Here is a 13,275-nt window from a genome sequence, read left to right as displayed (position 1 = left end):
CATATACAGTGTTTTTTCGTGAAAAATGATCTTCCGTTTGAAAGTGAAACCCGATGAGAAAAAAGTTAGCAAGACTTCTTTCTTTGAACATCATCTTTTCCTAGTTGATGTACTGCAAGTTTTATTAAAAATATTTTTATGGCACTGTTGGCCTTTTCTGTTGGCTGTAAGTTGTGCTTTCTTATTCTAGACCCTTTTTCTTTAATAAATACTTCTTTTAAATTGCAGAATACTTCAGTATTTGGAATCACAAGAGAAATGCTGCAGAGAGTGGATTTGTGTTGACAGCAGTGAACTCACAACAGCTTTAACACTGGGTTTCCTGTTGCAATTACCTTCTTGTCCTCTATCAATGTCCGCTTAGGTATGTGAACACCTCTTCTCGTTGCAATAACTTTGCTCAGCAAATCACCAAAACCAACCACAAACATTTGTTCTGGCCTCTTCTATACACACTCCTCTGCGTTAGCTGAAGCAGGAGAGGTGGCATCATTAAAACTCTTCTTCCAAGTAGCCCCGCTGCCTGGCCCTGTGCTCTCCCTTATCCGTGCCTCCCCTTTTCAGCTTCTAAGTGTTAACTCACCTCTAAGCTGCACCTGATCTCGCCACTTTTGTGAAGGTGTTAGGAGTGAAAGACACTGCGACGCTCCTGGCTGCTCATCCTGCCCGCCTCCAACATATTTCGCGCTCACATGCGGTCCTTGGCCTGCCTGTGCTGGTGCCCATCTGTCTGGGAGGCACCGTGCCCGCCTGCACATCGATGGGTCCGTGGCCAGACACGGAGGGGTTGACACGGGAAAGCAGCAGCACGCTGCAGATGACGCCTGCTCTGCGGGAAGCTGTCCTTTGTGGGAGCGCTGGTGCCGCACACCCCTTCCACCCAGTTTCACCTGTGGATCGCCGTGCGCCATCGCCGAGCAGCAAAGCGGAGCAGGACAGGGGGAGGCAATTCACAGCCACCACCCCTGGGAGAGACCAGAAAGCGACGGAGGCATGTGAAATCCCACGCTGCCGCCACAACGCATGGCACCGAAAAGGATTGCCCTTCCTGCGCTCCATCGACAGAACCCGATTTTCTGGGCATCCCCTTGTGAAACAGATGCAGAATGCCGCCATCTGCTCATGGCTCCCGTGACTGCAAGATGCAAAGAAATGGGGGAAAAATGCCCGTGTGGGTGAGCGGTCTCTGTCCGGCCCAAAGGGAAGCACACAGCTGTACCCACACAAAGGAAGACGTGCAGGGGGGCTGTGGGCAGGGCAGCTCGTGGTGGTGCTTCGGACAGCCATTTTCAGTCCTGACATTTTCAGGCAGTCCCTGGCACCTTAACCAAATAAACGTAACCGAACCCCAGCAAGCACAGAGTTTATGGATGTGGCTGGTCCTGGAAGAGAGCAAGAGTCCGATGCCAGGCCTCAGAATTACTTGTGCGGGGGAAACGAGAGGGACTAAACAAAAATCACACATGAGTGGTGCTGATGCGGTACCAGGATTCTGCCTGGGCTCCAGACCCAAGCGCCAGGCAGCCAGCGACTGGGCTTTGGTTGCTGCATGTGGCAAAACCCAGGTCATCCTCCCTTCCCCCCCCCCTTTTTTTTTTTTTTGGCAGGATAATCACCAGCGTGGGCATGTCTTCCCCACTCCAGCTGCACCTCCAGTTTGCCATTCAGGTGTACCCAGCAGGGCCACCAAGCCTCACAGACACATCCACACAACTGTGCCTTCGGCTGCAGGGGAGGAATAAAAGCTTCCGTGGAAGACGAGCCCTAGAGAGACCCCACAGCACAGAAGGTGGGAAACTGATGTTCTCCTAAATGCTTTCTGTTCTGGTCACTGGTAACCCTGCTTCTGCCTTACAGAAGCGTTCACCCTGGAGCCAGCTGAGCCAACTGCTGCTGCAGTCACAGCTGACCGTGCTGCCTCTGACACAGAAATCCCAACCAGAGACCGAGGAGCTGGCATGGAGAATCCACACAGGACAGCAGCTCTGCTCGAGTTATTTGTTTTTATGGACAGGGACACTGAACCCTGGCTCAGAATTGTCAAGCGCCTCTTAGAATGCAGAATGCTAGGCAAAAAAAAAAAAAAAAGAGAGAGAGAGAAAAAGAAAAGCAATTCAGAGAGAAGAAAAGGATGGAAATATCTATCATTCAACAACACTGACAAAAATACAAACCCTGGCAGCAGCCTCCTAAGCAATGCCTTGTTTATGCCAACGCTGGTTGCAGCTCCGTTCGGATCAGAAGCACAACAAATTGTCTGTTTCCCTGAATCCAGCAGGCTCTGATAGCTAGTGACCATGCTGACAGAGCCCATTGCCTGCATTTGAATGGGAACGATGAATAGTAGAAACAGCTACACTTGAACACATACAAGATTGCTTTTATAAATCCAAGACTGTATTTACAAGTTCGGCTTGTAAGGCCAGGGTATTTTATTTACTTTGCTGGTTTTTCAATGGTGAAAAAGCACAAGGGCAATCCATCTGTCTGAACTGGAAGCTTCTTATAAATAAACAACAATAAAAAACAACACACGAAATTCATTTTCCCCACTTCTGTTTTGTCTGAGTCCCCCCCTAGAATCTAAATCAACAAGAGATCAGACTCGAGTTTGTGAGTAAATTTCTTTCTACTGAAACAAACAAAAATAGACAAAGATAACCGTCCTCCTTATACTTTATGCACAGTAATGCAAGTTATTTTCCACTCCATTTAGACTTTTCACCTTCCTTTCATTTACCCTGTTTTTTACAGTTCAATAAATATTTTTCCAAGCTCCACTTGCCAAACAAAAGAGTTTAGCTTCAGTGTTACTCCTCTGACAAATATCCTTATGGTGTTGCACATGTGAGCCATTGATAAACAAATTAAAATTCTGTCCCAGCTCAGAGCTCAGCTGGCCCATTTCATCTTGCGGTATGGGTTTGTAAAGGTCTGGGTGTCTGTCATCCTCCCCTAACCTTGTCTTTGTCAAAGGGATACAAAAGCCTGCACGCTCGGGGCCTTACGATACTGATTAGTGTGAGTGACAAAGTGGAGTAGCAAGTCCACTCAGCCCTTCATAATAAATCTATCAAAGAGTAATAGAATTCCATCAATTCTGCATCATCCCCGAGGGTCGCTGTGCTGGGATGGAAAGTGTGTTCCGCTGGGATTGTACAACTGTTATTATTCAATTACACTCTTTTCTTCCTAGTTAAAGACCATGATATCATTATCACTTAATGAATACATATAATTGGATCTGGACTCTATGTTTGGCTGATGAATACCACTCACTATTCATTCAGTCTCAGCTCATCTTCTGACCATTTATTATAGACTTTTGGCTGAAAACCATGATGACAAAGGGAATTTGAAATTAGCTGAGATTTCATTCAATGCTCAGTTAGACACAAAGGCAAAATACAATTCTGACGCCTAAACGAGGCTGAGACCACATGGAGAAGTTTTGCCTAAGTTAATAGCTGTTGATTTCTACGTAAACATATTGAGGTAGATGCAAAGATATTTTTCAAGACAGTGTCATAGCTTTAAAACAAGCAGAGATTTTATCCCATCTTCCCCAAAGTGAAAAAAAGAAATTGACTCAGAGGTAAATACTAGATCTTTTAAGTTGGTACTTTATTTCCCAACTTAGGCAAAATATTAGCTTTGAAGACATCATCTGAGGCCATTATGATCTTTAACTCAGCCCTGCTAAGCCAAACACCATTTTATGATTAAATAACATTTAAATCTGACCAAGCAGAAGTGCTTTCTATACAGTATATTTATTACACCTAATATCGAGACCATCATTAAGTTTCATCAAACAGTGTGCCCCCAAAGGAAACTGGCCCTCCTATTCATATTGTTGGGAGTAAATGTAGCATACCTCCTTTGGATCACTGGTGAACAGGCCACCTCATTAATCCTAGTTAGTAGATGCTGCTGGGCATGTGGAGCAGCCAAATCCAGATGCTACCCACAGAGCCTCTCCAGGCAGTTAGGGAATCACAGAGTACCACCTCAAGCCCTCCATACATCACTTCAAATTAAATTTACATTAAGTGCTACTCCATCAGAGCCGAGAGAAGCTGACATCTTTGGAAAATGCAGATGATAATCCATTAAATCCTATTATATACATGTCTTCTAATTTTACTTAAGCTCATGCATACCAAAGTGTGAGTTTGTGTTAAAAATTAAAGACCCTTTTACTAGAACAAAAGACTTTATGAACTGTTGACTTTGGGAGGGTTTATTACAGGATCAGGCTATTCTGTCAAGACAAGTAGACTTTTTTTTTTTTTTCCTGTAAAATTTCTGGTTAATCATTTGTTCCAGGGATCTTTTTTCAAACGCACAATGTGTCTTTGCTATTTCCATCTCAAACTCTTTGTTCTCTCAAACAGAAGTGCAGCCTCTTTAACTTAATCAAATGTTATGAATGAAACAGTGGGACACATATTGTCTCCTTTTGCAATTAAGAAAATATTTGCTGGCAGCTTCCAAACTGGCAACAGTAAGAAGATGCTATAAAATCATCACAGTGAAAAAGCTAAGGATTTAATTGCCCTATTACCACATATGTTAATCCCTTTATATTTTCATAGTCCTTAGTCACAGTTACTTTTACTTTGATGAGTCTCTTCTAATTTCATAGCAATGATCTTATTATTTTTGATTCCAGGTACTTAAATTTTTATATTTAACCACTGTATTTTATGTTTATGCTTCTGTCTGATTTACTTTTCTGCAAAACCCAAACTAAAATGGAAAATACACAGATTTCACAAAAAGGTAATAATTATTTCAGATATTTGGCAAAGCACATTACAAGAAAACATAACAAGAAATAAAATACACAGACATATACATACTATTAATTTAAAAGCTATTTATCAAACCTTTTAAAATTTAATCAGAGTTTGGATTTCAGGCACTTAGATTTGCTTTAACTTTCAAATCATTTGTTTCCAAACTGTTTTCCTGTATGTCTGCTTTACAGTACATATAGTATGCATATGTTAGTTTTGAACTGTCATTCTTGAGCAACTGAAAAAGCGATGGGGCAGGTTGTCACCTAGAATGAATTCATGCAGCACCATAATATTCGACTGAATTAATAAGCTGGACTGAAGTTTGTGAATGGAATATTCCTGATGTGTGCAAGCTGAGGATGTTTTCCCATATTATTTTACACCAAAGAAAAGAGAAGCAGCTATCTGTATAGCCTGAGTTGTTCCAGTCTGCCAGTCCAGTCTGGGCAATGGATATCAGCGCTGGTACCACCATGTGCGTGGCTCCAGATGCTGCGGCACTGCGCCACAAAATACTTTGCACTGGCAGGTTAGCTCACCAGAGCTTTAGCTCAACACACATTCTAATTTTGCAGGTTTTTGGGGTTTTCTTTCTTTTTTTTTAATATTCCATATACTGGTTTTGAAGAAGACTCACAGAGGACACACATGATTTGGAGGTGGCTGTCAGAAAGTATGCAGCAAGTTTATCTGTCCCTAGGAGAGGCACTCACTGCCTTGCAAGCCCTCACCAGCCAGCCTCAGGAGTGGGCCAGCAGTTGTACCAAGGCTCCCTTACCAAGTGCCAAGGACAGTGCTTGATGAATAAAAAGATGTTGTAACTGATAATTAAAACTGGAGTGCTTAGTTTCACCTTCTTGAAGCACATGGATTTATGAACGTTGCTCACATTAAAACTCGTAGGAATTCCCTGCCTAAATAAATTCCCATTCATCCAGATTAGAACATTATCCAAAATATATTGCTCTTTAATATACTTATACCACTCACCATCACGTACAACAGGGCAGTGCCCCTTGTAACCATAAGAGGATCTGGTATAAAGAGCTATGGGAGAATGCGTAACTGTGATTATTGTGTTCTTTATAAATAATTGCAAAAGATGTTGCTGTTTACACCACTAGGAAGCATTTCCAAAGAAATGCTTTTGAATACTGAAACTGATTGCATCTTAAGTTGTTTTTTTTTGTGTGTGTCCCCTTGAAATGACCATTTACACTGATGCACAACATCTGCCTAAAACACCAGTTTTTATTTAAACTTCTACACTGTATTTTGAAGATACTGCTATTTGGGGTAGGGTAAACACAGCTTGCTGCTCTCTCTCTGTTACAAAACATCTATGACCACCCCAATGAGAAACGAGTCCATAAGCCTGGAACTTCTTCCCTTACCTCTGGACATCCCTTAGCTCTATTTTTAATGCATCATCCCATTAGGAAAGTATCACACAAGATCCGTTACTTCAATTTTCTTACTTCATTTTTAACAAAAGGACTTAAGTTGCTATTTATCTGCATCTGATGGGTCAAGTTAAGTTTTCAGCATCACCAGTATTTAACTATTGAATTGGATGATCACCCCAAAAAGCTGATCTTAACTATTACGCTACACTTAGGATTAAAATGAGTCTTCAAAAGCTGGTGCTAAGGACAAAAAGCAACATGCTGAATTTCGTATTCAAAACTATGCAGCGTAATGCAGGATCATCCTCTTTCTTTTGATCTTTTAGACCGCCTTTTACGAGGACTAGAGGGGAGTCAGCCAGACGAGCACAGTACCAAATAAAATCCCAGGCTTCATTCTGGAACACGCTGCCTGACCTCCATGCCTGATTTCCACCAGAACAGAATATTTCCGGAATCTGTTATCTGTTATCTGTTTATATGTCTCTTAAGGCTATCAAAAAAAAAAAAAAAAAAAGCTAAAAAAAAAAAAACACTAAAATAATGAACAAATTGTCCACAGTATCCTGAGGTATCCTCGTCTACGGTAGACAAGGCGAGGAGTGCTGGTATGCAGGTTTTACTGAGGGAATACCAAGTACAACCAAAGCTTGCCTGCACCTAAAAGAGGGGCTTCAAAACCAGAATAACAGCTAAAAGGATCCTTGGGAAGAGGCACTGCTGCCACACATGAAAACCATTCCTGACGCAGTCCTGCTGAGGCTCATGGATCTTGCCATTACATGGAAGTTCCCCTGAAGTACAAGAATGTCAATCTAATCCTTCTAGAAATAACAGACATAAAGTGAGGGCTCACCTGAACAACACAGGGCTGGGTTACCACAGCTTTCCAACCGGCCTGCAAGAGCTGCTCTGCTGTTCTCCTTGTCCACACTATATGCGATATAACGTCATATAATCTAGCCTAATTTGGGCCAAGAAAGTCACCTTAGTTTCCATTTGGCACATGGCAGGAGCCCATGAGCACATCTGGCCCAGTCCCTGAGGCTCCCAACGCACGGTAAGTGCCCCTAAGTGGTGAATCCGTGCTTGGAGAGCTCAGGGCAGCTAGCCATGGCCAAAGCAGCCTTGCGTCGTGATCTGTGGGGCAGGGAATATCCTTCCATTCTGTGCTCGTTTACCACATAGCAAACGTTAGAGGCTCTTCCTCATTTCTTTCTAGCCTGCCACTGGACTGTACAACTGTCTCCCAACTCCTTCTCTTTCTGTGACTTCCTAGATGAGGGGCTGGACGTTGTTATTTACATGCAGCACCACTCAGAGCTTAAGCCATCACCGAGGTCCCAGTGTGCTAGGCATGGTACATACATACAAGCAGCAAGAGGTAGCCCTTGCCCTCAATAACTTACAGTCCAAATAAACAAGACAGACAGAAGGTCAGAGAGGAAAGAGAGGCACAAAGAAGTGACGTGATTTGCCTGTAGTCACCTAGCAGATGATTGGCAGAGTCAGGATTAGACTAATAGATCACTGAATCAATCCACTGACTAAACATACTGCTTCCCATTATTTCTTGGGAGGCAAACCAGGAAGAATGATCTCACTCGGCTAAGAGCCATAATAAAAATAACAGCAGTACTGAGGGCAAGTTCAGAGCTTTCTACATGATGTGCTGAGGATCAATTGGTGGAGAGGCTGCTCTCTCCACCACCATATTTTGAATTGTCTTCACAGCAGGAATGATGGAAGACTGAGGAATGGCTGACAGTACTGAATAAAACTCCATGTAAATTCCCCTTATGAACATCTGATCAGTATTTATACGGGCATAAAGGGTTATTTATTTCCCTGTCTCCATGAATGATTTACATGCTACTCTACATTTTTATAACGCACACGTTCAGGCTTGAGGAAGAATGTACTCTGACTGGCTCTTTTTCCAAAGAGGCAATTTAACACTGAGCTGGAGCCAGGATGCTGGGTGGGGGTGGGCACATTTCAAGTGGTTTTAACTATCTTTCGTGGTAGCCATTTTCCTCCCTGCTTCCTACTCTTGACCCTTCTTTTTTTTCCCTCATGTCACTTGAGTTTTTCTTCCCATAAGTCTCTATAGTCTCAAAATCCCTTTGATCATTCTGTAGGTGGAATATCCCATTTTTATGCAAAACCTTTTCGGGATGAGATTCAGGAAAGAGACTGCGGAAGTTTTAACAATAATCACTCGGTGCAGTGCCTAGGAGCTCCCTCTGGTTCTCACAATAACTCAAGTTTTGCCAGTGTCACCTCCAAGGGTTTTCCTACCCGAGAGCCTCAGGTAGATTTTTGAGAACTCAGTAGTCCCACACCAAATTGGGACTCAGAGTTTGAGAATGATTTCTTCAGAATCTAGATCCAGTTTTGTGTTTTTTAATGGGCAAAAACAAAGTTTAGATCATTTCCTGATACAGATTTTACAGTTCTGCCAAATCATAGTATTTTCCCTGAGCTTGTTTCCTTCTCCCTGCAAAATGTGCATCTTAATTGTATATGCAGAACACGGAAAGATGTACTGAGGAATATTACAGATAGATTTTATAAGGGACTTCTAAGGCTCTTGGCCTACAAATTCCAGGCAGATGAGTAGGAGTTCAGCTTGAGGGAGCACTGTTTTTTTTTTCCTGGATACAGTCAAATGAAGTACTGGATACCTCACTTCCAGTGATACCAAATAGATGCAACCCTATTCAGCTGAATTTGATAGCAGGAGGAATAAATGCAGTAAATATGTTTAGGAAGAGTAAGACTAAGATTCATTACTTAAACTTCTAAGAAAAACCTTTTGGAGAGTTTGCCTTTTACAAACCTTTGTCTCTACAGCTCATTCTCTGACCCTTCACCTTCATCCTCCAACATCTTAAGAAAATACTGATACATCTTGTTCAGTAGGACTTCTATGGGAGTCATCCAGAACGGAGTTTGCTAATGTTTTCCATCAGCACACATTTCTGTAACTGTTCTGGTATTAGACTATTTTCAGAGTGAGAAAGGCGTGTTTGTAAAATGCATTCGATGATGAAAACAAAAGAAAAACTGAGGAAGTTAAAATACAGAGCTAACCAAAAGCTGTCTGTCACAGCAGTGTGAGGGGCCCCAGGGTCTGGGCTGGGTGTGGGGACAGGGACAGGGACCCCCAATGTCGCTGTCATCTTTGCTGTCCCTGTCCTGGGACCAGTCTGACAGTGTGCAGAGGTGGAAATATCTGGGGTGAACATTCCTTGGGATGCAGTCTCCACTGCCTGGATCGTTCCTTCAGGTGGGCAGACGCGGCGGCCTACAACGTCTGGGCCTACACCATCTCCTCCTGGCCTCGTCCCGTCGCATTCTGTGGGACTGAGCTGCTCCCACCCAGGCAACCCGGTGATCACGTCCATAGGAATGCTCCCGGCTGTTTGGATCAGCTGCTCTGGCTCTGGGGTTTTCGGCAGCCACAACAAACGACCGGGCTAAATCCACAAGTGGCAGTCCCATGCTCTGCTTTTCCCGATGGGGCAAGGCATCAGAGGCTCACCGACTTCCCAGTGCACTTTGTAGCACTGCAGAGAGCTGTCAGTGACAGCGCTGGTCACATTCGTTTTCAAATGAATTTTGAAATTCAGGGGACGTTCAAATGAATTGAATTGAGAGCCCAGACATGGAAGAAACCACAAGCAGACCGCCCTGTTGGAAGGAGTCTGTTTTGCTGCTGCTGTGAGCTTTTACTGTTGACTAAATGTCAACAGATTAAATTACCATAACAAAAATATGGCTAAATTTTGTGCAGGCAAAGTAGTGAATGCCCTTCTCTGAAAGCTTTCCCATAGGTAGAGCCCGCAGGCTTCCCCAGCATGTGTTTGCTTGGTCAGCTTCCCTTGGTGACCTGGTTTTACTAACATTTTCTCACAAAACAAAGAAGAAATTATCATAAACAAAGATTACATTTATTTTAACACTAAGCTTTTCACCAACATTTAACCTTTATGGGGAATCAAATTATTTTTTTCCATGACTAAGAAGAATCTGGTGATATATAATTAAAATAACAAAGAAGAGTCCCGTTCTATACAAGTGTAATTATGTTCGTGTGGTATCACTGTAATTGAAACACAGAAGATGTTTCAGTCTGTATTAAAAGAGAATTTCTTTCAGTGGGTTTCCTGAAGCTCATTAGATATTCCCTGGCCTATTCTCCTAAGTAATTAGATTTTAACAGGATTTTCAACAGATCAGAGCAATCTCTGTGGGTGCCAGTAGGAGACTCTCCCTCTGGCCTTACCAGCAGGGCAGCATGGATAACATCCAGGCTGGGAGTTAATAGGACAATTACTGGCCTCTTTTAAATGAGTTACATTAATGCACTTAAGCTAAATGGCTCTGCATATGATTAAATATTAACATCTGCAAAATATGAAATCATGATATGCAATCAAGTTTTGTTGTTTTAATTTCCCAAATGCCGGATTTCGGTGGTGTATGTAAATGTGCGTTGGATAGTGTATGTTAAACTTTCAAAACACAGATCAACACTATTTGCAAATGGTTCTTCTGGAGCTACTTAGTTAAACATCTTAAAATAGCACAAGCCAAGAGGAAATTATCAAAAATGATATAAAAATGAGAAAAGGAAAAAAAAAAAAAAGTTAATTTTGAATGTCTCGAAGGAAGCCAGGTCAAGATTTCCATTGCAAACAGCAAAAAAATCAGAAATTTAAATTCAGTGGCTCGATACCTGTTTCCCAGTAGGAATAGGAAAAAGAACGGGAACCAGCCAAAATATGAAGTGGCATGGCCAGAGTGGATGCATGCTGCAGTGGATAATGTTTGTACCAAACAGTTCTGTATGGGTTGCCTAAGGCTTCTTTGCATGATATGAAAAGTTTATGTTTGTTTCTTCATGCTCTGCATAGCGCGCATCCATTTGACAGAATTTTGAGTGCACACAGGCATGTGCACATACACACATATATGTACAGACATACATTCAGAGAGAGGGATGTTTTATTTAGTAAGAAATTTTGTCACCGCACATTCAGAGGATTGAATGATCAGTCCAAGACGTACCCCTCATTTCTAAAATAGTAAACTGGGATTTGATGAAGTCTGTTTGTAAGTTCATCCCTGTTGAGGAAAATATATACGTACCAACTTAACTTGCACTGGCATGTGTGACTAGGGGGAGAGGGAGGTGTGAGCTATATAACTATATGGCTCAGATTTGTCCCACATTACATTAACTTGTTCTGTGTATCTCCTCTCCTCACCAGACCCTGTGCCCTGTCCATGCTAATCCTGACCACTTTTTACACGTTGGGTGCCTGAGCACGGCCTCTCTGCACGTTGACTCAGTTACCCTGGCATGCTCCTGCCCTCTCCAACACACTCACAAAATCATCTGACAAGCTAAGTAAGTAGGGATTTTATATGAGCTGGAAACAAACTCACTTTGCAACAAGGAGACAGGCTGTGTGCTGACAGTTCTCCATGATTTCCAGAGAGTAGAGTAGAGTAGAGTAGAGTAGAGTACAGTAGAGTAGAGTAGAGTAGAGTAGAGTAGAGTAGAGTAGGACAGAATAGGACAGAATAGGACAGAATAGAATAGAATAGAATAGAATAGAACAGAACAGAACAGAACAGAACAGAACAGAACAGAACACAGTAGCATAGAGTAGAATAGAGTAGAATAGAATAGCTTAGTCAGAAGAGACCTTCATCTATCTCAACTGCTTGACCACCTTGAGACTAACCAAAAGCTCTTCTCCAGGCTGGACAACGCACGTGTCTTCAGCCCCTCCTCACAGGACATGCCTGCCAGCCCTTTTACCAGCTCTGTTGCCCTCCTCTGGATGCTTTCAAGGACCTTAACATCCTTTTTATACTGGGGAACCCAGAATGGCACGCAATATTCAAGATGAGGCCATGGCAATGCTAAATATAGCACAAGAATCACCTCTTTTGACCAGCTGGCCAAGCACCCCAATCTTGCTGGATTTCTTAGTGTCACTGAGAGTTTTCCCTGTCAAAACCTCTGAATATTCCTTGGATTTCAAGTGTGGCAAGGACTACACAGCACAGAAGCACTGAGCTCCATCCTAGTGTTAATCCAGAAGTTAATATGTGAGCAATATGAAGCACATTCTTCCCAAAGTAGCCCACAAATATGAAATAATTAATTACCCACTGCAAGTCTGCTGTAGGGCAGAGAAATACTACTACTGTCTTTCAGCTGGGAAATTAGAGCAGGGACTGTGGAGCCTATAGGAGGACTATCAGTCCACAAACTCTCTGTTCCTCCCATTACCCAAATATTACCCTTCGTAATAGCTACCAGGTACCATGGGACTGAGCTTGGGGATACTTTGCAATAGCATCTCTAGGTAGTAGAAGCAGCTACTCCTGGTGGGTAATGAGACAGCAGAACATTTTATCAGTTGTCTTAATTCGAAACAAATGCAGAACAGCTTCTCTTTAGGAGAAGAGAGAGAGAGAGAGAGAAATTCCTCTTCTCTGCCCAAATTCCCCAGACTTTCTGACCAGTTGTAGCCACGTCCCTGTCTGAACACATGCCCCAGCCGCGGTGCCTGCTTCCAAGCAAGGGAACTCACCTTGGAGCTCATTGCTGTCACCATCTGCTATCTGGAAGCCCTGCCACAAGAGCTGGCCATGCGATTGCAGCCTTCTCACAGGTCTGAGGGAGAGACACAAATGTTCACGTGCTGCAGGAGCTAGTGATGGCAGCTTTTGGAACCAACATGGAAAATATTAGTGTAACAGCATGACGGGAATGGAAAACAAAAGAGGAAAAGCAGGGCAAAACAGAGACACAATTTTGGAACACAAAATTCAGTAAAGATGGAGATGTTGTAGTCAGTGATGTTATTATTATCAGCAAGCAGACTTGTGACCATCGAGGAGTAAACCCAGGCAGGCTCCCATGAAAAGCACTATTATGAATACCATGAAAAGTGGGGCAGATCAGTGCCTACAGTTAAGCTTGCCTGACACTTCCAATTGTATAAATCTGATTCCATTTGCCCATATCTTTGCCAACC

This window comes from Anser brachyrhynchus, assembly GCF_964034855.1.
Source record: "Anser brachyrhynchus genome assembly, chromosome: 8".
Classification (NCBI taxonomy): Eukaryota; Metazoa; Chordata; class Aves; order Anseriformes; family Anatidae; genus Anser; species Anser brachyrhynchus.
The sequence above is the reverse complement of the archived record's forward strand: the minus strand, read 5'-3'. Positions refer to the sequence as shown.